Genomic DNA, 26,836 nt, shown 5'->3' with positions numbered 1-26,836 from the left:
GGATACACCTTGGAGTCAACACCTCACAGGCTCGCTGGTCCGTGACGAGGTTTATGGAGTGCCCACCATGTTGAAGGCCCTGGGATCCCGCATGCCTCAGAGAAGGTGTCAGCCAACTGTGTTACGCAGGAGCCCCGGCCTCACCCTTCACTATAGAGAACCACCCAGCAGCTGTCACCCGTTCAGCACATGCACCCTGAGCCTTTCACATGAGCCAGGCACTCCTGAGGGCTGGGGACAGAGCCGCCCCCAGCAGAGGTGGGGTTGCCCCCTCGGGACTGGACACACACTTGCATGCCCACATGCACGCTCAATACACAGACACACACACACAAATGAGAGAGAGAGAGGAAACTGAAGGTCCAGAGAGGGGCTGGTAGCCTCGAGCCATGTGTCCTGTGAAAGGGGCATCAGGACCTGGACAGAGCAAAGCCAGGACTCTGCTGTTTCCTCAAATCCGAAAGCCGGGCTGGCCCTGTCTCTGGAGGGCACTGACATTCAGAGCCACCACCGTGCTGGTCTAGGAGAACACAAAGTGGACTGGCCTGGCCCGGCCTCAGCTCAGAGGGATGGAGGGTGTTGGGCCGGCAGCACGGGACAGTCGGGCCTCCCAGAGGAGACATGGCAGCAGCTTCAAGGCTTTTCACTGCTCACTTTCCATTCTCTTCTCCTTTCCCTCTCTCACTTCCTCTCACTTCCTCCAGCCTCAGCCCTGCAGTGCCTGTCTCCTCCAGGTTGCCCTTGTCCTCTCGGAGGCCCGACTGTCCCGTTGATCTTGATGTCTCACCCAGTCTCACACCTATCTTGGAGAACCAAGGAAATTCCAAAGACTATAGTCTATGTTTGACAGTTCAGGCCGGGACGATCACTGTGGGGACAGCCTGGCCCTTGGGGAAGAGACAGAGAGACAGGCCGTGTTGTCTCACCTTGGCAACCTGCAGAACTCTGGGTAACACATTCCAGGTCTAGATGAGCTTTAGGGAACGAGTGAGCCAAGAACCAGTTCAATATCAATGATGAAAGGGAGTTGAGTCCCTTCCTAGGTACCCAGGTCGCCTCCCTTCTAGAGAGCTATGGGCTCATCAGACATCTCCTCAGCAAGCCTTCACTCAGGGAGCAAGAGGACGGGAGGGATATTCCCAACAGTGTGCTGAGCCTGCAGGGTCACTCCTTTGTGACCGAGAGTACCTTTCAGGCGGCTGTATGCTTGGGTCTGCCAGGTACAGGCTTTCTCTTTGCTGGCCAACATGGACCACCTTATTCCATAGCTTTCATCCTAAAATATTTCCGTCTTTCTCCACCCTGGCAATGCAGTCCACCAGGCCTGGTGGGGGCCGCTCTCGGGGGTGTGTTGAGGTGAGGCAGCTGCCTTATCTTCTGGGGCAAAGCAGGAGGTGGGATGCTCTATTTATAATTTGGGGGATTTTTGAAATCATAACTCTTTCATTATAAAAATGCCTTAAGCTTTCAGACAGCAATCAAACACAGCAATATCCGGTGTTGTTAAAGAAGGACCTGTGTGTTTTTAAAAACATTATCAAAGAGCATGAGTCTAAATGATGTTCACCGAAGGAACACGCTGACAATACTTCTGACTAAGAGATGCAAATATACGTACTGATAGGGAAGAACCAAAGCATTCATAACTGTGAATTATTTAATGTTCCTAATATCAGAGTCTTCCTTGGTGCGATATTATTTTTTGACATGAGTTTATAGATGTATTCTAATGCCTCTGGTATAACCAATAATTTACAACTCAACCAGACATCTACTCTGTGGAGCAATTCAGAATTTTTGCCTTTGAAATCCCCTCAGGAGACCTGAAAATCCAGTTTGTTGTGTCTTTCTTTAAGACTTAAAATAAATTAACATGGAACTGAAAGATGCTGAGGTTCATTTGCACACCAGCCTCTTCTACAAAACCTGTTTGTACATTCCACTGAGAAAGGCCTCTGCTATGCTCCTTGGACTGCTTTAAAACGCTCCAGATTTTAAAGAAGAGCAGGTAGAACCTTTGTCACTTGGAAATGATACAGTTTGCTGGAATGAGTGGGCATCCATTTTGCTCATATAAACTCCTGGGCAGCAGAAGGAATGTCCCGTTTGGCATTCCCTGTGGTCTCTTGCACACTTGGAGAACATCTGTGGACTGAGTGGCAGCTCCGGTGTTTTAAAAGCTCAGGAAACTATTGCACGTATCGTGGAACAGGCCAATGGTGGAGCAAGTCTTTAAGTTACTGGGAGCCAAGGCAGGACTATCTGAAGCAGACAGGGCAGACCCAGGGATTTGATGCATACCTGATTTTTAATGGCATGCCTGAAAAATCAGTGCCAGAAATACGATACCTAAAATAGGACAAGGGCAGCCACAACTTGGTATGCATCATGACAAACTATGACAAAGAACTTACTGAGTACTCTGTCCCATTTTCATAAGAGTGCTTGAGGGTCCTACGTGAGATTATCCTGTGAAAGTTCATTTTTGTCTTTCCCAAGAACACTCTGGTCTCGAGCTGCACCCAGTGTGGCTGCCACCCGCCTCCGTCGTCCCTGAGTCCTGGAAAGGTAGCCAGCCCAAACTGGGATGTGCCGTTCTAGGTTTTGAAGACTTAGTAAAAGGAAAAGAATGTGACCCTACCACGGACAATTCTTGACGTTGATTCAATATTGAAACCTAATCTTTTGGGTTGTTCAGTTTAAAACGCATAGTATTAAAATGAATTGCACCTTTTTTTTTTTTTTTTTTTTTTTTTTTACTTTCAACAACGTGGCTATTAGGAAATCTCAATGTCACATGCAGCTTGTGCTGGAAGCTGCCCTTGGTTGTCTGAGGATGGTGTCGGCCTAGAATAGAGAGGAGCACACAGCTCTCACCAGGAGGCCGCATCTGAGGGGCCACACCAAGATCCCAACCAGCAGGTGATCTAGGAGTTCACAGCAGAGGGAGCGTGCTGGGACCTGGGAAGGCAGAGACTGTCCTGGGAGGGATGTTTCTTTTCAGCCTCCTGAGTAGCTGGGATTACAGGCATGCTCCACCACCCCGGGCTAATTTTGTTTTGTATTTTTAGTAGAGACGGGGGTTTCTTCATGTTGGTCAGGCTGGTCTCGAACTCCCGGCCTCAGGTGATCCCCCCGCCTTGGCCTCCCAAAGTGCTGGGATTACAAGCGTGAGCCACTGTGCCTGGCCTCTTTTCAGCTTTAAGAACGATGGTGATCTAAGAAAATGGCCTGGAAGTGGTGGAGTAGGCAAGAAGGGCCCTTGCAGGTGAGCCGTGGGTGCAGCAATGAATGTGTGCACGACTGAGCATGAAATGCAGGGACGTAGCCTAGGCCTTGCTACGCTCCAGGCACTGCGCACATCTGCTTCTAGGCTGAGTCCTCACAGTGAGCAATGAGTTTCACACCAGCCATCTCCCATATCACAGATCAGGAGGCCGGGGCTCAGCAAGGTGGACGGACCCGACTGAGGACGCCCTCTGAGAGGAAGGCGGGGTTCACCTCCCGCAGTCTAACTGATTCCAGGGCTCAGGCTTTCAGCAGTTAAGCCTTGAAATGGATATTGCTGAGGGTTACATTAGGGCAAGCTGGGGGCCACCTCCCTACCTCTCCTAAGCCCTCAAGGAAGGGCGTTGTTTGATCTGTGTGGCTGTGCAGGCCTTGGCAGGCAGGCATCTCGGAAGGACCTGCCGCGCTGGGCTTTGGCCACCATAACGTCCAAGCATCATTTCTGTCCCTGCCGGCTGTCCTCACGCAGGGTGAGAACACAGAGCTGGCCACAGAGTCCTGGAGCAGTGGCTGGTGACCGGTGGAGAGGAGAGCACTCCTGCCTCGCCTGGAAGGGGCCGGGCCTCGGAGGACAGGCAGCGCCGCAGAGCTGGAGGGCCTGGCCCTGTGAAGGGCTCTGGGAGTGGGAATGTGTCCTTCCTTGGGGTGTGTCCACGTGGGGCCGGGCCCAACACTTTCCCAGCCAGGCTGGAACTGCCGAGCGGGGGCTCCTTGCAGACACGCGGCTGGGCTTCTGTAGAAAGTGACCATGCGGGGAGGGGTGGGGCAGGCGTCTGCTCTGTGCTCCCCCCTGCACTTCCAGGCCTGGCGGGTCCCAGGACGGCTCAGGGTCCACTCCCTACCGACATCCGCTCTGGCTCAGGCACAGCTGTCCCAGGCCACCAGGAGCAGGGACCCCCAAGGGGAGCGTCTTCCTGCAGCACAGCAGGGAGCCCCTACTTCAGAGGAGGGTGTTTGCAAGACTCTAAGGGCGTCAGCTGGCGGCAGCAGAGGGGTCCTGGGCGACCTTCGTGGTGTGGATTCTCTGGCATCGACCCGGGGTCGATGAGAAGGGGCTGGAGAGGAACGGAAGCTGCTTCCCCACTAAGTGGCAAGGGCGGCCCCTGCCCCGGGCCCGGGAGGACCAGGCTGCAGGAAGCCTGAGAGGCACAACCGGCTGCAGGAGAGGAGCTGGGGCCCCGCGTTCCCATCAACGGTTCCCTCCCCAGGAGACGGGACAGGCTGAGCCCTCCACCTAACCCCCGGACAGGCTGCGGAGGCCTGACCTGTGACCCCGTGAAATAGAAAGAGGTGAAAGTGCAAAGTCACTTAAACCATCTCAGTTCCTTTTCTTTTCTTTCTGTCAAGAAACACAGATGGAATCCCTGGCAAGACCGCTGGGAGCACCCACCCCGCCCAGTGCCCTCCCACCGGGAACGTCCCACCCCACACACGGTGCCCCGCTGGAAATGTCCCACCCCACCCGCTGCCCTCCACTGAGAACATCCCGCCCCACCCACTACCCCCCCAGGAGCCTCCCACCCCGCCCACTACCCCCCCAGGAGCCTCCCACCCCCCCCCACTACTCCCCCCAGGAGCCTCCCACCCCACCCGCTGCCCTCCACTGAAAACATCCCGCCCCCCCACTACCCCCCAGGAGCCTCCCGCCCCCCCACTACCCCCCCAGGAGCCTCCCACCCCACCCGCTGCCCTCCACTGAAAACATCGCGCCCCCCCCACTATCCCCCCAGGAGCCTCCCGCCCCCCCACTACCCCCCCAGGAGCCTCCCACCCTGCCCACTAACCCCCAGGAGCCTCCCACCCCACCCGCCACCCTCCACTGAGAACATCCCACCCCCCCACTACCCCCCCAGGAGCCTCCCACCCCGCCCACTACCCCCCAGGAGCCTCCCACCCCACCCACTACCCCCCCAGGAGCCTCCCACCCCACCCAGTACCCCCCCAGAAGCCTCCCGCCCCACCCACTACCCCCTCCCCAGGAGCCTCCCGCCCCACCCACTACCCCCTCCCCAGGAGCCTCCCGCTCCACCCACTACCCCCCCAGGAGCCTCCCACCCCACCCACTAACCCCCCAGGAGCCTCCCGACCCACCCACTACCCCCCCAGGAGCCTCCCACTCTGCCCACTACACCTCTCAGGAGCCTCCCACTCCACCCAGTACCCTCCCAGGAGCCTCCTGCCCCACCCAGTACACCCCTGGAGCTTCCCACCCTGCTCACTGCCCCTCCCAAGAATGTCCTGCCCCATCCACTGCCCCCCCTAGAGACATCCCACCCTGCCCACTGCCTCCCCAGGAGGGTCCCACTCAACACATGGCCTCCCCTACCCCGCTACGAAGGTCCCACATAAACCCACCAACTGCCCTCCCCAGGAGCGTCCCACCCCACCCACTGCCACCCCTCTACAAGCGTACCAGTGCCCCCACTGGGAGCGTCCCACCTCACCCACTGCCCCACTGCCCCCTTCTGCTGGGAGCGTCCCACCCCACCCACTGCTCTGCCCCTCCCACTGGGAAAGTTAGGAGTGTGTCACCCCACCCACTGCCCCTGCTGGGAGTGTCCCACCCACTGCCCTCTGCAAAGAAGCAGGAAAATGTGTGCTCTGCCCACCAAGGCACCCCAGATTTGGCCTCGTCCACTCCTCTAGCTACTGTAGGAAGGCCTCATGGATGGCAGAGCCCCTGGGCTTTGGGGCCACATTGCAGCCTGATTACCCATCAGTCCCTCGTCTTAGATGAAGTAATGGAGTAAACTGTTCACCCGGCAGCACTCCAGGGAGGTAGCCGGGTGTGTCACTAGCGTAAGACTCTTCCAGAAGAGCGTTGGAGTGGAGTGGACGGTGAGATGGGAAGGGGCTCGCTGGGCTGGAGGAAGTCATGCATTGCTGGTGGTGGTTTTGTTGTTGTCATTACTAAACAGCAGTTATTGCATTCATGGCTGAGTTCTTACCAGGTGAGGATACTGTCCTAGCTGAGTTACTTGGCATGACCCTCACAACATTCATTTGAGACACTTACTGTTAGCTCCATTTCACAAGTGCAGCAGGTAAGGCTTAGTGCAGGGCAGAAATGTGTCAGATCCCAGAGCTGGGAAACAGGCAGGATCGGCCTGACCCTACGTCTGGACCACTCCAAAGCCTCCACCACTCCAAAGCACGCTGCCGCCCCACTGAGGCTCTGGGCCCAGTTGGAGGAAGCTGGGAGCTGGGCTTGTGGAGGGGGTGGATGGAGCCCTGAGGACAATTTTGTCCAGAAGGAGCTCTTGGCAGAATAACTGAGATCCAGGTATCGGCTCACTCACCTCCATCCCAGCTGCCAAGCCGCTTCCTCTCTGTCTCCAGTTGCCCAGCTGCGGGAGTGGTGATAATATCTACCCCAGAGGATATGCAGCCGTTCACTCTTACTGCACATAAACTGATGAAAGACCCTGCAGAAGTTCAAAGGCTCTGGAGCTATGTAATTACTGTGAAGCAAAACACCTTTTAGAAGTCCTGAATTAGCTTTCTCTCTGAAATGTCTATTTCTTCTCAGATGTGTGCTTTCTGCATCATAAGAGGCTGGAATTTGGCCTTCGTGCCAGCAGCAAATGCCAGCTCTGTAAGGGCTGCTGGATGGTAGCTCACATCCTGTGGCATGTGGCCAGAACGCCTCACCTTGTGTATACGACACTTTGCAGGTCTAGGGGGCCTGTTACATGTGCACTCTCAGAAGCCACCTTCGAAAGCTGGATGCCCAGAGCTTATACATGAGCTAGAACTCAGCTTCCAGTGTGACCTAGAACAGCTCATTTGGTGCCTTTGATCCTTACTGTCCTCACTTGAGAAACGAGGACGGCAGCTGGGGACCCTTCTGAGGCCTCTCCAGCCTCAAGCCTGCGATCTGGGATTCTGAAGTGGAATCTGTTATCAGATGTTGCAGTGTTTGCCTGCTCTTGGCCCATAAGCAAAGACTTATAAACAGATCAGAGTATCCTTTTAATTAAAATAACTTAGTAGGAAAAAATTTCACTCACGCCCCAACTCTCCAGTTTCACTAGTGGCCACAGAGTTGCTGAGAACTGGCCGCGGCGAGCACCTTGCGCACGGAGCACAGCTTCCTGAGTCAGCACCATTTCCTCACGTGTGTCAGGATTCGCACTGCAGAGTGGGCGTGTCCGGCAATGGAGGGAAAGATTCAGGCACATGGATAAGTTGATCCTTGCTACTGGGATAAGAGAAGGTTTTGGAAAGAAACACGGTTTGAAGAGGGTCTTGAAGAAAACATTGGTGTTCTCCATGTGAACAAAAGGAATGAACTCCATTCCAGGCAGAAGCATAGGCATGTTAATCGCTGGTTGTGTGTTCAGTACCGTTGGCCATAGGCAGTCCCTTTGCTCAGGCTAGGGTGATCACGAATCAGGACCTATGGCGGGTCAGGTGCGAGAGCCGGGGAAGGAGGTGTCAGGGAACCCTGAGAGCCTGTGAATGAGGCAAACATTGGAGGTGGGGTCCTCGAGGAAGACCAGGGAAGGTGGGAAAAGCTGGACCGGAAGGAGGAGTCCTGTGTACCTGGAAAGGATGTGGCAAGACCCTTCAGGACAGGGAGGAGGCATCAGCTCATCAGCAAATGTCTGGTACAATCGAGTGTGCAATGTATTGGGGCAGTGTTGGGATTGTGTTGTGGTTGAACTGTTTGTGTAAGAAAGTTATAGAGGACAAGTCCTAGAAGCAATGAGCTTCCCAGCTTGAGGGTAACATAGCCCTGAAGTTTTATGGATTGAAGCACAGCCAGGTCATTTGCTCAAAGGCTGATAGGGTTAGAAGCAGGCTGGAACCCAGGGTCTTTACCCCAAGCCACTGCTCTTTGGGGCCAGATTATAGATTATGGGGGTACAATGTGATGCTATAATATATGTGCACCTTGTAGAAAGATTGAATCAAGACAGTTAATATGTCCTTCACCTCAAATACTCATCACTTATTCCTTCTGCCTAACTGAAACTTCACACCCTTTGATGAACACTTCTCCATTGATCCCAGTCCCCAGACTCTGGTAAACGCTACTTCTACTCTTCTTCTACAAGTTTGGCCTTTTTATCCTCTGCATAGGAGTGAGAACAAGTGGCATTTGTCTTTATGCTTATTTCACTTACCATAATGTCCTCTAGGTCCATGATATCACAAATGACATAATCTTCCTCTTTTTAAAAAGGCCAAATAGTGTATATACCACATTTTCTTTATCCATTCATTCATTGTCAGACGCTTGAATTGATTTGATAACTTGGCTGTTGTAAATAGCACTCAATGAACATGGAAGTGTAGATATCTCTTAAACATTCTGATTTCAAATCCTTTGGGTATATATCCAAAAGTGGAATTTATGGAAGTATAGTGGCTCCATTTTTAGTTTTCTTGAGGAACCTCCATACTGTTTTCCATAACAGCTGTACTAATTCACACTTCAACCAACAATGTACAAGAATCTTCTTTTCTCCACATCCTCACCAGCACCTGTCTTTCATCTTTTTGATAGCAATCATTCACAGTAAAGTGGTACCTTCTGGTTTTAATTTGCATTTTTCTAATGATTAATGATGTTGAGAATTTTTTCTGTCTCTGTTGACCATCTGTATGTCTTCTTTTGAGAAATGTACATTTAGTTCCTTTGCCCATTTTTAGTGGGTTGTTTTCTTGGCGTTGAGTACTTTGGGTTCCTTATATATTTTGGATATTAATCCCTTATCCGGTGTATGACTCACAAGTATTTTCTCCCATTCTGTGGGTTAGCTCTTCACTCAATTAATTATTTCCTTTACTGTGTAGAAGCTTTTTAGTTCAATGTAATCCCATTTGTCGATTTTGATTTTATTGTCTGAGCTTTTGGGGTCAAATTCAAAAATCATTGTCCAGACTAACGTTATATAGTTTTTCCCCTATGTTTTCTTCTAGTAGTTTTAGTTTCAGGCCTTACATTTAACTCTGTAATCCATTTTGAGTTGGTTTTTGTTGAGACTGTGTTGTGGACAAAGAGTGAGAGATACATGGTGAGAAATAAGGGTCCAGTTTCATTTTTCTGCATGTGGGTGTTGTTTTCCCAACATGCTCTTTTGAAGAGACTGTGCTTTTTCCATTGTGTATTCTGAGTGCCTTTGTTGAAAATCAATGGACCATAAATCCACGGGTTCATGTTGGGCCTCTGTTCTCTTCCGTTGGTTGACATGTTTGTTTTTATGTGAAAGGAATGTACCTCAGTGCAATAAAGGCCATACATGACAAGCCAACAGCCAACATTGCACTTAAGGATGAAAAGTTGAAAGCTTTTCCTCTAAGATCAGGAACAAGACAAGGATGTCCACTCTCACCGCTGCTTTCCAATAAGCACTAGAAGCCCTAGCCAGAGCAATTAGGCAAGAGAAAGAAATAAAGGGCAACTAAATTGGAAAGGAAAAAGCCAAATTATGCTTGTTTGCAGGCAACATGATTTTATATGCTGAAAACCCTAAAGATTCCACACACAAAAAAGGTTAGAACTAATAAGTGCAGGAAAGTTGCAGGATACAAAATCTACATGCAGAATTTAGTACCATTTCCATATAGTAACAACAAACTATCTGAGAAAGAAATCAGGAAAACAAATCACACTTACAATAGCTCCAAAAAATTAAAATGTTTAGAAATAAATGTAACAAAGGAGTTGAAAGATCCATGCACTAAAAATTATAAAGCTTTGGAGAAAGAGATTAAAGAAGATGTAAACATATGGAAAGATACATGTTCATGGATCAGAAGAATTAATAATATTGTTAAAACATCTCTACTACCCAAAGCAATTTACAGATTCAATGCAATCCCTATCAAAATTCTAAGATACATGTTCATGGATCGGAAAAATTAATAATATTGTTAAAACATCTATACTACCCAAAGCAATTTACAGATTCAATGCAATCCCTATCAAAATTCCAAGATACATGTTTGTGGATCGGAAGAATTAATAATATTGTTAAAACATCCATACTACCCAAAGCAATTTACAGATTCGATGCAATCCCTATCAAAATTCCAATGTCATTTTTCACAGAAACAGAAAAATCAATTCTAAAATTCATAGAAACAGACTCCCCCAAATCCGGAATAGCCAAGGCAATCTTGTGCAAAACAAACAAACAAAAAGCTAGAGGCATCACATTACCTGAGTTCAAACTCTAAAGCTGCAGTAATTAAAATAGCATGGTACTGGCCTAAAATTGAGATGTTTAACTTAAATTAATAATTGCTATTTGTGTACCCTTGAGTATGAGTTGCATCCTGGAGTAAGCCCTAAGTGATGAAGATAATGGTAATGATAGTAACAATAGCAACAGCAACATTGTCACCATTTGCATTAACTTCTTTTGTGAGATAGGTACTATTCTCATTTCTATCTACAGGTGGGGCCCAGACAGTTTCAGGGCTTCCCCACAGCTGCTCATCCAATAGTGGCTGGGCAGGATTCAGACTCAGGTCATCCAAATGCAGAGCTTGTGCCCTCTATCAGTCAGTTCCAGGGTTTACACATTGTGCCTTTTCTATTTTAAAATTTAATGTATGATTTGCATACACTACTGCTGGTTCCCACGTTGCCTCACCAGGTAGACATAATCATCCCGATCTTACAGATGAGCAGGCTGAGTCCCAGAGAGGTGTGCTGCTTGCAAGACAGCTCAGTAGTGAGAGGCAGGACCTAGGGATTTGGGTCCAGACTGATCCAAAGTGCAGGGTCCTCCCCCCACTCTGTGGGCTTCCTATAGGCATCCCAAGGGAACCACTGAAGATTTCTAGCTGGAGAATACCGTGGCCGAGGTAACATTTTGGACGTCCTTATCTGTGTGCCGGGGAGATACATAGTTCCTTCTGACAGTGTCTGGGCAGATCTGGGATTTGCATTCTCTCTAACCCCCTAGCCCTGCATCCAGAGGTACCAGGGATCAAATAAAAAGATCCCACAATACCCCTCCGATGACGATGATGATGATTGGTGATAATAATAATCTTTATGAACAATGGCAATAACTATAATGATAGATTCAAAAACGTGGATGAGGTTTTGCCTGGTGTATCTCCTTTCATCTCAGGATTTCAAAGTACCTTGCAAATATTGATTAAGCCCTGGGAGGTAAATATTATCATTTCAGTTTTATGAAGGGGGAAACTGAGGTACTGCGAGGTATCGGTGCTTTGTGATGGACCACCCGGTGGCAGAAATCCAGTGGAGGGGTGATGTTTTCCCCAAATGCTCATATTTTCTTCAAATGTCTTTGGCTCAAAATATTAGGATTAAATTCCCTAAGTATCTATTTTGTATCTAGATCTGTATTAAAGTATGTGAACCATCTAAAATAAATATTTATGGTGCCTTTCCTCTTATCGAGGGGAAACATTTATATGTACCTGTAACACAGATAGGATGTAAGATATGCAATCACTTATCAAAGCGATGTCCAAAGAAGCAAGAGAGCAGAGGAAGGACACAGAGATGGTCTCTTAAGACAAGGCAGAGTTAGGGTCGGGGAGGTTCAGAGATGACTTTTCAGGTAAATAAGAGAATAAGGCTAGCGGAGGGGTGCCAAGGAGACAGGCTGCCCTGGGGGACATGGGCACCGGGTGGAGTGCAGCAGACATGCTTGGAGGGATGATGTCTGGCTGGAAACTCTTGACTTGGAGCTGTAAAATCTGGATTTGATGTTACGGGTAAAAGTGGTTTCTTGAGGGCTCGGCGATGAGCATCAGGAAGATGAGCGTGGCAGCCAGGTGAGTGGCCATGGGCCGGCGGTGGGAGTGCTCCTGCCCACTCCAGTGCAGGGAATAAGTGCCTTGTTTGTGGAGAATTTACAATCACTGTAATGCCAAGGGGGAGTGAGCCTGTGGTCCTCAGCACTGTGCACCTGCAATTCTGAACACTAGCAATGACTTAAAGACCTCCACTAACAAAAGACCGTTTGTTTGAAACAATTGCTGTGGTTACTGCTGACTTTTAGTGACATATATGTAAGATTCAAAGGAGTGCTTTTTTGTCATTTATTCTTGTTTTTGTTTTTCTTTTGAGATGGAGTCTCACTCTGTCGCCCAGGCTGGAGTGCAGTGGCACGATCTCAACTCACTGCAACCTCCACCTCCCAGGTTCAAGTGATTCTCTTGCCTCAGCCTCCCAAGTAGCTGGGATTACAGGCACGCACCACCACACCCCACTAATTGTTTTGTATTTTTAGTAGAGACAGGGTTTCACCATCTTGGCCAGGCTGGTCTTGAACTCCGGACCTCAGGTGATCTGCCTGCCTTAGCCTCCCAAAGTGCTGGGATTACAAGCGTGAGCCACTGTGCCCAGCTATCATTTATTCTTAATTGACCTTCTTATTTACATGGAAGTTAATTTGGAGAATTGCCTGTCACAAAGTGAGCCCCTGACCCAATGGGCAGGTTTTTAATCGTTCAGAACCTTTGAGCTGGCTTTGGGTGAAGTCATATCTCCAGCTTCTGCATTTAAATAGTAGATTCAGAATAAACAATCATGACATACTTATCAGAAAGACGAAGACACGATACTGGAGTCTCAAACACTTGTAGTTTTCAATTTCATTTAAAATTTAAAACAGTGAAATGGCAAACCTGCGGAGGTAGAATATTTTTGTTTGGCAATTACACATTTTTATTCATATGTGCGATATTTCCCTGAACTTGAATCATATGTTTAAAATGAAAATGTGTTCTTCTTTTAAAAATGTTACTTGTTTTGACTCTAAAGAACAAATAAAGGGAATAAAGATTACTGCTGATTATCTGTGGTTACTTCTAAAAATAATCTGTTGTGCCGAGGAGGGAGGTGTTGAAACGGTCCACGTGAGGGTCAGAAGCCCTGAAGAACGCCTGGCGGGTAGAGAGGCAGCCCGGAGGAAGGCCGGCGAGGAGGGCGTGGCATTAGAGGAGGGGCGGTGAGGGGGGCGTGGCATTCGAGGAAGGCCGGCGAGGAGGGCGTGGCATTAGAGGAGGGGCGGCGAGGGGGGCGTGGCATTCGAGGAAGGGCGGTGAGGGGGGCGTGGCATTAGAGGAAGGCCGGCGAGGGGGGCGTGGCATTAGAGGAAAGCTGGCGAGGGGGGCGTGGCATTAGAGGAGGGGCGGCGAGGAGGGCGTGGCATTAGGGGAAGGCCGGCGAGGGGGGCGTGGCATTACAGCTGGTGGGTGCAGTGGTGGGAGTCGCTCAAGGCAACAAGGAGAGAGAAAGGGAAACCCAGGTTGCTTTATGGTTAAGAGACATCCAGGGTCAGAAGAGGAGAGAGGCTCTTCTGTGTAGTCCTATGTACAGCCTGGCAATTAAATTCTGAAATGTCTTGTTCTATAACTGTCGTTTCTTTCTTTCTTTTCTTTCCTTCCTTTCTTTTCTCTCTCTCTCTTTCTTTTCTTTTCTTTCTCTCTTTTTGAGATGGAGTCTCGCTCTTTCGCCCAGGCTGTAGTGCAGTGGTGCGATCTCAGCTCACTGCAACCTCTGCCTCCCGGGTTCAAGTGATTCTCCTGCCTCAGCCTCCTGAGTAACTGGGATTACAGGCATGTACTACCATGCCTGACTAATGTTTTGTATTTTTAGTAGACACAGGGTTTCTCCATGTTGGCCAGGCTGGTCTCAAACTCCTGATTTCAAGTGATCCATCCACCTCGGCCTCCCAAAGTGCTGGGATTACAGGGGTGAGCCCAGCTGTCTTGTTTTTTTCACAAGCCGCTGTCACTCCAAAATTATGAGTTCCACAATAGAAACTGACCTGCACGTCATGTTTCCCCTGCGTGCCTAAAATGGTGCTGGGTGGATTCACCATTATTTGCCGATGGGTTTACTTGGGTAGTTCATTGTAAACCGTAGCTGTTCCTGCTCAAGCCCCTTTACTTCTCCTCAGAGATCCTTCTCCATCCAATATCAAGGACTCAACTGAACTGCATTCAGCAAAGCCCTCTCCCAGTGTCTCACACCACACCATGCGCGCATGGTACTTGCTGTATGGAGTGAGTGGGAAGGTCAGCGACCCCACTGCACCAGCCAGGACGGATTTACAGCCTAGTAGGAGGATGAAGCTACAGGCACAAAACAACGCAGGCGAAGCCCAATGCAGGATTGGGCGGCCAAATAGGCTTCTCTGACTGTAAGTGAGCTAAGGTGTCGTGAAGACAGCAGGCTCTGGGCAAGGTCCCGAAGAAAGGCGAGAATTTGGACGGGAGCAGAGAACTGGGAAACAGGGTAAGCACAGTGTGGAAAGTGGATCCTCAGGAATCCCGTGCCCCGTCATTTATGGAAGTGATATTTACTTGATTTCAGTATACTTTCCGCATCCTTCCTAAAGGTGGCCAGGGAGGGCCTGAAGTGCTTAGAAGTCCAGGGAAAGAAGGAGTCCCACAGCAGGGAGGTGTGGAAGGAGCTGCGTGAGAAATATCGCCAGGCACATCATCTCGGGTGCCCACCGTCAGACCTCCGCCCTGCCTGCCCAGCCCTCCAGACAAGCACGGGCTCACGCTCAGTCAGGCCAAGAGGCTTGGGAGATGTTTGTGGAGTGACTGGGAGCTGAGGCCACGACCGGGGTGGGCTTTGGGTCTCTACAGCCCTTCCGTGCTATTCAAATCACACAGCGTGTCTCCCTCAGGGAGCGTGTGGCTAAGTCCTAGAGGTGGAGGCCCCTTATGAGAAAAGCAAAGTTTCTGCAGAGTAAGTTGGGCTTTTTTGGTTTTTTTTTTCACTTAGAAATCACAGAAATGCATGGTCTGGGGCCTCCTGGGGCTGTATGTTCATACGGCGTTGGCATGTCCCCTCGGCCCACGGGCCTCGTTGTCCCCCAATCCTGGCACTGTCTGCTCTTGATCCAGGTGCTTCCCACATCCTCAGCTCTGAGCCTCCCCGCACAACTCAGCCCAGCAGATGCGTGAATGGGTGCCCAGGATATTAGCTAGTAGTTTAACATTGGGGCATTCCGTACTGGAAGAGGAAATTATCTGCCATCAAAGAGTGCCCAAGGCCACAAAGAAAGGTGGAAGAAGGGAGAAGCCACAGCTAGTGGGGCTGGTGTTCTGGGGGAGACACGTGCTCGCATATGTGTACACACGTACAGGCAGCCTGCTTCGCTTCCCCGGAGAGTCTGACCAAATGATCTGTCCCCATGCTGCAGGAGCGGCCACTCGGCCCACACACCTGGGAAGAGCTGTAGCCTCCTGGAGAACCTGCCTGTTGGAACCAGGCAGCGCCTGAATCTTCGTCCTCCCAGGGGCCGGCCATCTCTCCTGAGCACTGCAGCCAAGGGCAGGTGGGGCAGCCAGCTGATCCCCTCGGCAGGCTCACTGGCAGCAGCTAGAGCACTTGCCTTTCCAGTGTTAATAAGCGGTTGCTACAGGTCATCAGCAGTCACCTGATGATTTTGAAGGCTTATTTCAAAGCCACATGCAGCGTTGTCATTTGGGGTTGTTCAAAATTGTTCGAACAGCCCAAATCGTACTAATCCCATTGTTATCTGGTGATCAAATAAAAGCCGACTTGGTGATTGGAAAAGCAAATGGACACAGTCAGCTTGGAGAAGGGCACTCCTGCAGGCTTGGGGCCTGGAAAGATGAGGAGATGTGGGGAGTCTAGCGAGGCCGGGCCGAGGCCTGGCTCTGCCTCACCTGACACTCAGACTTGGACAATGACACAGACATTTTATGCCCCATCCTGACGTTTGCTCCCCCCACACTAACACACAGAAACGATCGTGGGGAATGATCCCCCCCAAGTCAAGGCCACTGCCCTTGCCAGTTCGGGGCTCCAATACCCCAACTTATAGCCCATTAAAGCCTCCCCAGGGCAGAAACAATTAATGATCGAATGATTAATGATGGAATTGCACATAGGAAACCCTGAACAAATGTGTGTTTGAAAGAATGGGTAAATAGATACACAAAGGTGCAAACGAATTCCTACCATCTGGGGCCAGACGCTAGAAGACAGAAGGCTCAGTACAGGTGGGCATGCGAGGCTGTGGGCCAGGATGGAGGCTGCGTCCGGGTCGGGACTGGGCTGTCACTCCTGGAGTTTCTGCCCATACCCTCCTGTCTCCTGACAATCTCAGAAACACAGACACGGTTTTAGAGATCTCCGTGGACAAGCAACAACAACATGGGCTGGCCCCGGAGGGGTCCCCCTGTGTCATCAGGGATACCCACCAGGGACTCTGCCTGCAAGGCCAGGCATCTACAGGTGGCATCGTGTTCTTGTTGGAGATGCACATCTAGAGAGGGAAGGGGTGGCTGCACCCAGTCAGCACGGTGGCCACACAGATTAATGCAGATATGTATACTAATGCAGAGATATATACGCCTGTGTAGACACAGGCGACACCTACTATTGCTGTGGGTTTTGCAAACAAATGTATTTTTCTTCTGTAGAAAATCCCGTCTTCCCTTGTCGTGGGTAACTCAGGGTTCCTGAAGCGGGAAATGCCTCAAGAGAATGGGCTCTTGGATCACGCTGTTTCTGCCTCTGATCTTGTTGTCAGGTGCTGCAGACAGATGGGAAACAGTGTGGCTTTGCCCAAGAGCCGATGCTTGGTGACCTGACCTAGAGCCCAGCTCCCTCGTCTCTGCTGGGTGGGGCAGGAGTTGAGTGCCTCATGAGGCTCTTCTGCCATTTTGCAGGATCTCCTACCTCCTGTCACACACCCTGAGCTCCTCCAACCATAATATACTTTCAAAAAGACAGACCACCTTCACCTCCCCCACTTGGCACCCCCACCCTTGCACAAACCGTTTGCCCAGCATCTCAGTAAACTCTGCTGCCCTGGCCTCCACCAGTCCCTCGCTCCAAATGCCGGAGCCCTGGGTTGCCAGCTTGCTCAGGAATTTCTCAGGTGATGCAGAGAACAGTCAGTTCTGGAAGTCGACCAACTGAGAACTTGTTGTTCAGTGCTGTCTCCTCCTGAGACAGAGGAATGGGTAGCTGTCCTTGGAGATTGCCCCACAAGCCGTCCCCATGGGCAGCTGCTCACCTGATTATACAGGCACTCTTCCCAAGGGCCTTACCATGGCCTCCAGGCCTCACCCAGTACACCCCATGGCATCCGGCTCTCCAGAGGCTGCCTTCTTGCACAGTGATGCCTTTGGCTGTGCCTGGTGGTCTCCCTCTGTCCCGCTCTCCCCTTCCGTCTTTGCTCAGGCTCCTGCCCGGCAGCAGAGCCTGGTGTGCCTAGTGGTCTCCCTCCATCCCGCTCTCCCCTTCTGTCTTTGCTCATGCTTCTGCTCAACTTGCAGCAGAGCCTGGTTCCTCAGGTAACATTCTTCCTTTCCATGCTCTTCTCCCGCCCCAGCCGCACCTGCCTGGCTTTCCCCTGCTCCGTGCTGGTAGCATCCAGGTCCCACACAGGATGCCAGCAGTGCTCGCCGGGCAGCCGGAGGTGCCAGGGTGGTCATGCATTGCCACGTAATCATTGCTCACCTATCTAAGGGAACACGTGCTCCCCTGCTCCTCTTGGCATTGTCCCCACTCCTCCCTAGTGCCCACCCCTGTGTCACTATGGGCCAGTGAACCAGTGGCACCGAGATGTGGCCAGGGGCTCAACTCTGGAGTGGGAGGTGGGTTGCAGGCCACATTGTGCCTTAACCTCTGGGCTAAGACCCTGCAAATCCTCCAACGAAATGAAAATATCCCGTGGGACCGGAAGGGGGAGCTCATTAGGCCGTGATCTGCCAATAAGTGACTGAATGAATTCGTCAGCCCAGCCCTGGCAGAAGCAAGATCCCTGAGGCATAGGCGGGGGAGGGGAGGGGACCCGGGACAACTCCAAGTGGAGGGGGCCTGGGAAGAAGGAGTGAGATGGCAGCAGAACTGGGCAGTGGGGGGCAGCGGGAGAGCATGGAACCCCCAGCCAGGAGCCCACCTGGGAGGCGAGAGGAGACAGAGGCGAGCCCTGCACCCCAGGGTGGCTACAACCAGCCTGGAGCTTGGGAGCAAATTGCTTTGCAGTGAGCCCAAATGAAAGCATCCATTATAGTTTCTGCTCTCAAGAAATCAGTTGATTTCCCCTCTGTTTAATCAATCAGAGACATCCACAAATGGCAATCTACGGGCCTCTCTGTGTCTAGCTCCTGTCTGGCTCTCTGCCCGGCACTCATCTGCATCCTAATCCAAGCAATTCACCCTCCTCCTCACGGCCCAGCTCAGATCTCAGGACCATTGTTCATCTCTCAGCCATTCTCAGGCCACAGGCAACAGCAGACTCAGATGGTTCTCGTCCCCAAACCTCCATTTAACCGGCTTTGGCATGGCTGCCCTGGGAGGTGAAGGCCATGGAGACACAGAAGGAAGGAGTGCAGAAACAACCTTTCCCTGTCTCCACAGCACACAAATACCACAGCCGGGGCCTGGGAACGGTCCCACGTAATCCAGTCCTGCAACTACAGTCCAGCCCGGGTCCGTCCCACAGTAATCCAGTACAGTCCAGCCCGGGTCCGTCCCACGTAATCCAGTCCTGCAGCTACAGTCCAGCCCGGGTCTGTCCCCCGTAATCCAGTCCTGCGACTACAGTCCAGCCCAGCTCCGTCCCACGTAATCCAGTCCTGCAGCTACAGTCCAGCCCGGGTCTGTCCCACATAATCCAGTACAGTCCAGCCCAGCTCCGTCCCACGTAATCCAGTCCTGCAGCTACAGTCCAGCCCGGGTCTGTCCCACATAATCCAGTACAGTCCAGCCCGGGTCCGTCCCACATAATCCAGTCCTGCAACTACAGTCCAGCCCGGGTCCGTCCCACAGTAATCCAGTACAGTCCAGCCCGGGTCCGTCCCACGTAATCCAGTCCTGCAGCTACAGTCCAGCCCGGGTCTGTCCCCCGTAATCCAGTCCTGCAACTACAGTCCAGCCCGGGTCCGTCCCACATAATCCAGTACAGTCCAGCCCGGGTCCGTCCCACATAATCCAGTCCTGCAACTACAGTCCAGCCCAGCTCCGTCCCACATAATCCAGTACAGTCCAGCCCGGATCTGTCCCACGTAATCCAGTCCTGCAGCTACAGTCCAGCCCGGGTCTGTCCCACATAATCCAGTACAGTCCAGCCCGGGTCTGTCCCCCGTAATCCAGTCCTGCAACTACAGTCCAGCCCAGGTCCGTCCCACGTAATCCAGTCCTGCAGCTACAGTCCAGCCTGGGTCTGTCCCACATAATCCAGTACAGTCCAGCCCGGGTCTGTCCCCCGTAATCCAGTCCTGCAACTACAGTCCAGCCCAGGTCCGTCCCACGTAATCCAGTCCTGCAGCTACAGTCCAGCCCGGGTCGTCCCACATAATCCAGTCCTGCAACTACAGTCCAGCCCAGCTCCGTCCCACGTAATCCAGTACAGTCCAGCCCGGGTCTGTCCCACGTAATCCAGTCCTGCAACTACAGTCCAGCCCGGGTCCGTCCCACATAATCCAGTACAGTCCAGCCCGGGTCCGTCCCACGTAATCCAGTCCTGCAACTACAGTCCAGCCCAGGTCCGTCCCACGTAATCCAGTCCTGCAGCTACAGTCCAGCCCGGGTCTGTCCCACATAATCCAGTACAGTCCAGCCCGGGTCCGTCCCACGTAATCCAGTCCTGCAGCTACAGTCCAGCCCGGGTCTGTCCCACATAATCCAGTACAGTCCAGCCCGGGTCCGTCCCACGTAATCCAGTCCTGCAGCTACAGCCCAGCCCGGGTCTGTCCCACATAATCCAGTACAGTCCAGCCCGGGTCCGTCCCACATAATCCAGTCCTGCAACTACAGTCCAGCCCGGGTCCGTCCCCCGTAATCCAGTCCTGCGACTACAGTCCAGCCCAGCTCCGTCCCACGTAATCCAGTACAGTCCAGCCCGGGTCTGTCCCCCGTAATCCAGTCCTGCAACTACAGTCCAGCCCGGGTCCGTCCCACATAATCCAGTACAGTCCAGCCCGGGTCCGTCCCACATAATCCAGTACAGTCCAGCCCAGCTCCGTCCCACATAATCCAGTCCTGCAACTACAGTCCAGCCCAGCTCCGTCCCACATAATCCAGTACAGTCCAGCTCGGATCCGTCCCACGTAATCCAGTCCTGCAACTACAGTCCAGCCCGGGTCCGTCCCACGTAATCCAGTCCTGCAACTACAGTCCAGCCCAGCTGTGTCCCACATAATCCAGTACAGTCCAGCCCAGGTCCGTCCCACATAATCCAGTCCTGCAGCTACAGTCCAGCCCGGGTCCGTCCCATGTAATCCAGTACAGTCCAGCCCAGGTCCATCCCACGTAATCCAGTCCTGCAGCTACAGTCCAGCCCGGGTCCGTCCCACGTAATCCAGTCCTGCAGCTACAGTCCAGCCCGGGTCGTCCCACATAATCCAGTCCTGCAACTACACACATGCTTTGTGTCTGCACCTTTGTGTCTGACTGTGTCCACACCTGTACTATGTTCAACCTGCATGCTGCCAAAACCTGAACTGTGTCTACACCTGCCCTGTGTCTACACCTGTACTGCGTCCACCCTGTACTGTGTTTACACCTATGCTGTGTCTACACCCACAGTGTCTACACCTGTACTATGTTCACACTTCCAGGGTGTCTCACCTGCACCATGTCTACATCAGCACTGTGTCTACACCTGTACTGTGTCCACACCTATACTGCATCCACACCTGTGGACTGTGTCTACACCTGCACTGCATCTACACCTGTACTCTGTCTACGCCTGTACTATGTTCCACCTGCATTGTGCCAAAACCTGCCCTGTGTCTACACCTGCCCTGTGTCTACACCTGCCCTGTGTCCAGACCTGGGCTGCATTCACACCACACTCTGGTCACCCTGTACTGTCTATACTTGCACTGTGTCTACACCTGTACTAGGTCTATACCTGCACCGTGTCTATATCTGCACCGTGTCCACACTTGTACTATGTTTATACCCATACCTGTGAGGTTCTCACTTGTCCTACGCCTATGCCCATGCCGTGTCCACACCTGTGACATCCCCACTTGTTCCACATCTATGCCCGTGCCGTGTCCACACATGTGATGTTCTCACTTGTTCTATGTCTATGCCTGTGCTGTGTCCACTTGCACCATGTCCACACCTATAATGTTCACACTTGTTGTATGTCGACACCCACAATGTGTTCACAACTGTAATGTTCTCACTTGTTCTGTCTACACCCACACCATGTCCACACCTGTAACATTCTCACTTGTTCTATGTCTACACCCACACTGTGTCCACACCTGAAATGTTCACACTTGTTCTAAGTCTACACCCACACTGTGTCCACACCTGTGATGTTCACACTTGTTCTATGTCTACACCCACAATGTGTTCACACCTGCAATGTTCTCACTTGTTCTATGTCTACACCTTCACCATGTCCACACCTGTGATGCTCACACTTGTTCTATGCCTGCACCTGCACCATGTCCACACCTGTGACATTCACACTTGTTCTGTGTCTGCACCTGCACCGTGTTCACACCTGTGATGTTCACACTTGTTCTATGCCTGCACCCACACCATGTCCACTCCTGTGACATTCACACTTGTTCTGTGTCTGCACCTGCACCGTGTCCACACCTGTGATGTTCACACTTGTTCTATGCCTGCACTCGCACCGTGTTCACACAGGGGACCTGGTGCCACCAGGGCAGAGTTGAGTACTTGTGACAGAGGCCATATGGCCCATGGAGCCCAAGATATTTATTATCTGGCCCCTTACAGAAGAAGTTTGTGGACCCCTGATCTAGATATTACATTCACGAATACGGGACCACGATTGCTTCCAGCCGAGGTTGTCTCCCTGGAGCCTCCTGGGACTTGGCAGCAGTGGGCACTTGGATGTGCTTCATGAACAGATGGATTCGTGAATGGAGGAATGAATTCACACCAGAGATAGTTAAGTGAACACATCTTAAACTTCGATTGACACCTTTTTCTGGGGTAGTATTTTATATATGAGGGTATTTCTGTGGTTGATTGGCAGATTTGTTTCTCAATTTAATTTAAAAGTATTCCCTATTGGTGGTTTCATAACAGAAAGCCCTGGAACAGGCCCTCCTCCTCCAGGAAGCCATCCCTGACTTTCACTTTCCGTTGATCTCTCTGCCTTCTATTCCTATAGCCTCATCCTCTCTGCCCCCTGATTTTGTGCTGTCTTATTTGCCTTTGATTTCCTCACAGAGCCTCCCTGTGAAAGATAGTCTCCCAGCATGTCTTGGCTTTTAATTGATTTTTAGAAAAAGCTCACTTTTTGTGGCACCCTTTGCTCGGCACCTCCGTGCCCTCCGGGGTGAATCTGTGGGTGCACAATTTCCTCTGGGCACACCCCCCCTTCACTGAACGAGCCCTTGGAACCTGGCACCCACAGACAATGCCCTGGTGTGGTGCATGGGCATGTGTGGGGTCCAGCCGTTCAGGAACAAAATTCTAGACACTCCTGCACAACCGAGGTCACTGTTCCTTGGCTGACTCCCTCGGGTTCTTCCCACTGACGTCATCGCATCCTATCTTTTGCTATCTTGTTTTTCCCAAAGTTGTATCCTGTGAGCATACTCTGATGTCTTTCTAGATTGTGGCGGGGGGATTCTGCCATCTGTGTGGTGCTCATGGCTGGGCCCTGGGGATGGGGCAAGAAGGTGGCCAGGGGCATGCAGCCTCCTGGCATATGGGCAGCCCGGGAATGAACGTGGTCCCTTCCACAGGCCTGGCTACCCCGGAGCCAGCACTCGCTAACATTGCATCTCTCCATTGCTCTTGGTTTATCCATGTGTCTTCTCTGGATGGAGAAGAGGAAGGAAAGGGTGGGAAACTGACAGACAGGTTCAGAGGTTGGTCCTTCCACCTATTCCCTGTTAGTCCTAAATCAGTATAAAATATCAACTTCTTAGAATTAGAATGAGAATTAGCTGAAACAAATGAATGCAAAGTGCAAAACTCCTAGCTTTCAATGAGTGGAAAGTGAATGTGCTCCTTCAAGTTCCAAAAAGCAGAGTGGAGAGTGGAGCCTTATTTCTATGTCATGCCGTCCGTGGCTCCCAGTGCAGAGCTGCATGGTTCAGTTGCTGTATTAGTCTGTTTTCATGCTGCTGATAAAGACATACCTGAGACTGGGCAATTGACAAAAGAAAGAGATTTAATTGAACTTACAGTTCCATGTGGCTGGGGACACCTCACAATCATGACAAGGAGGAGCAAGTCACATCTTACATGGATGGCAGCAGGCAAAGAGAAGAGTGTGTACAGGGGAACTCCCCTTATATAACCATCAAATATAGTGAGACTTATTCACTATCATGAGAACAGCACAGGAAAGACCTGCCCCCATGATTCAATCACCTCCCATCGGGTCCCTCCCACAACATGTGGGAATTCAAGATGAGATTTGGGTGGGAACACAGCTAAAACATATTAGTTGCTATGTAATGGCCACCAGGGTTGGATGGAGTTAGCTATTCCCAAGAATTGATCGAAGTCTGCTCTGACGGACTTGCCAGATTTTGTCAATAAAAATAAAGAACACCCAGTTAGATTTTAAATTCAGATAATAACAAATACTTTTAAGTGTAAGTATGTCCCAAATATTGCATGGGAGATACACTAAAAAAATACTCATTATTGATCTAAAATTTAACTTGGCTCTTTCTACCTGGCAACCCTGAGTGGAAGGGATTTCGGAATCACATTTATGGGAGGATGGAAGGAGAAAGTACTTTCAGAAGATCTGTGTTTCTTCCTGTTAGAAAGCCTGGCTGGAAAACCTCCCGATTTACTGAAATACGCGAGCAGGAAAACCTACCGGATTTACTGAAATATGTGAGCAGGAAAACCTACCGGATTTACTGAAATATGTGAGTCCTGATTTTTTTTGTTTGTTTGTTTTGTTTTGTTTTGTTTTTGAGGCGGAGTCTCGCTCTGTCGCCCAGGCTGGAGTGCAGTGGCCGCATCTCGGCTCACTGCAAGCTCCGCCTCCCGGGTTTACGCCATTCTCCCGCCTCAGCCTCCCGAGTAGCTGGGACTACAGGCGCCCGCCACCGCGCCCGGCTAGTTTTTTGTATTTTTTTTTTTTTTTTTTTTTAGTAGAGACGGGGTTTCACCGTGTTAGACAGGATGGTCTCAATCGCCTGACCTCGTGATCCGCCCGTCTCGGCCTCCCAAAGTGCTGGAATTACAGGCTTGAGCCACCGCGCCCGGCCGTGAGTCCTGATTTTTATGGGCATTGGCCTCAGCTTGTTGACTCAGAGTCAAAGCTCCTAAGTGGGGAAGACATGGAAACACGCTGGAGATCTGTCGAGGACCACGGAGACAGCTTCCGGCACTCAGCCTTGATTCGCTGGAGCAAGTCCATCAGAAACCGGAAAGAGCCGATGGTCATTTTTCAGTCTAGGTCAGTTGATGTGAATTTTTGTTGTCCTTTTTATTTCTGAAATTTGAGGCGTCTGATCAATGTGGTAATAACATTTCTTATTACAGATTTGAGCTGACCTGAACTTATTACATCGTATCCAAAGGGCAGAAATGAGTTTTCTAAGACTTTGTGGAAGTCACTATCAATTTGTCTTCCCTGGAGTTATGCTTTAGAAATACTTCTGAAAACCAGGTTCTGTTTCTCCCTCGTGGACAAGTGACAACTCCCTTCTTCTCATAGCGGTTCTTAGGGATTCCGGATCGAACAGCAAAGTATGTATGATTATCATTGTCTTCCCCACTACTTCTCACACCTCCTTTTATGCAGCAAAAACACTCAAAGACAGTGCCACGAATTACAAGGTAAAGCAGGCCCGAAGAATTTTTTCTTAGTAATAAGTTATCCATTAAATACCACTGAAGCCGTTCTTGTTGTAAAATGCATGTCCACATCATCACAAATACTTTTTATAAAGTACTAGTAGTAAGACATTAAAAATGACAAAAATGCCTTTAATCTATAAAAAAAATTAATTCCCTGAGATATCATTTCCCTCACAATGAAATAAGTGCTGCCCAGACTGGTCTCTCCAGCTAGAGGCTGCTGTGTGAGTCAGGAAGACCACGGCTTTCGAATAAAGCATCGGTAAGAACTGGACCATGTCGCCTTCTCTCCTCTTCAGTGAAGACGACTGCTCTTCTCATGGTTTATAACAATGGAGGATGTGACAGAACATCTCTTTTTGAGAAAAATGAACAAGCACTCTAAGTTTTACAAGCTGAAATGTGTCCATGGATCAGCCAACAACCACTGCTTTACAGAGCCAGAGAGAAAGGGAGACAGAGAAAGAGAACGAAGAGCTAGAATGGTTTAGGATTTAGAGGTCTGAGTCTTCTGCTGTCCCATCCAAAATCCAGGTCAGCAGTTCTGCAAATGCAGTGTCATATCAGCCCTATGTCCAAAGACTGTGGTTTCCAGCGTATGTCTGTGCCTCACAATCACACCGCACCTTCCGTCTGCTTCAGCCCCCATGTTGGCCAAGTGGGTCTTGAACTCCAACATGGTGAAACCCTGTTTCTGCTAAAAATATAAAAACTAGCCAAGCGTGGTGGCGGGTGCCTATAGTCCCAGCTACTCATGGGGGCTGAGGCAGGAGAATCGCTTGAAGCCAGAAGGCATAGGTTGCAGTGAGCCGAGATCACGCCATTGCACTCCAGCCTGGGCGACAGAGCGAGACTCGGTCTAAAAAATAAATAAATAAAAAGTACAGTTCAGTCGTGTTAAGCATATTCATATTGCTGTGCAGTGGGTCTCCAGAACCTTTTCTTCCTGCAAATCTGAAATGCTGGCCCCACTGAACAGCACCTCCCCTCGCCCCCGCAGCCAAGCCCGTAATTTGGAAGCGGGTTCACCATCAAGGAGGGGGCAAGGAGAGGCTTGAGCATGTACAGCTTGGAAAAGCCTCCCTAGGATTCTGATGGGCCCCTTAAAAGGCGCCTCTGGGAGTATCTGACCTAAAGGCACATTCATTTAAACAGACGGAAGGTGCGGTGTGATTGTGAGGCACAGACATATGCTGGAAACCACAGTCTTTTGATCCATTCAAACAACAGGAGCCTTGGCCCTGCCAAACACGAGCAGTGTGATTAGAGGAAGCGCTTAAGCACAGGGAGCCTCATTTTCCTCACCTGTTGGGGGAATAAAGCAATAGTAACTTGCAGGGCTTCACAGGGTTTAAATAAGATTCTCTGTAAACCACGCAGCACGCTGTGTGGCATGCATTAGATGCTCAGTAAACGCCAGCAAGTGCTACTGCAGTGTGTGCCTGAGGCCTCCTCCCTTTAATCTGGATGGATGAATTCTGGGCAACATGACCCAGCTGTGAGTGGAATAAACTTAGAACCTGCAATGATGTTAACAGTCTCGAGTTCTCATATGCATGTTAGAATCATCTGGAATTTACAAAAAGTTACAGAGGCCTAGGCCTCCACTAGATGAAATGAATTGGTATCTACAGGCATGGGATGTCCTAGGTCTAAGCATTTTTCAAAAGCCTCCTGGGTGTTTGTTACTGTGAAGCCAAAGTCGAGAACGTTAGATTATGGGAGCAATGAAAACTCTAAGATGAAATCGGAGGGGAGCGATGTGGCTCTGGGAAGGAG

Source organism: Macaca mulatta, chromosome 3, assembly GCF_049350105.2.
Source record: "Macaca mulatta isolate MMU2019108-1 chromosome 3, T2T-MMU8v2.0, whole genome shotgun sequence".
Classification (NCBI taxonomy): Eukaryota; Metazoa; Chordata; class Mammalia; order Primates; family Cercopithecidae; genus Macaca; species Macaca mulatta.
The sequence above is the reverse complement of the archived record's forward strand: the minus strand, read 5'-3'. Positions refer to the sequence as shown.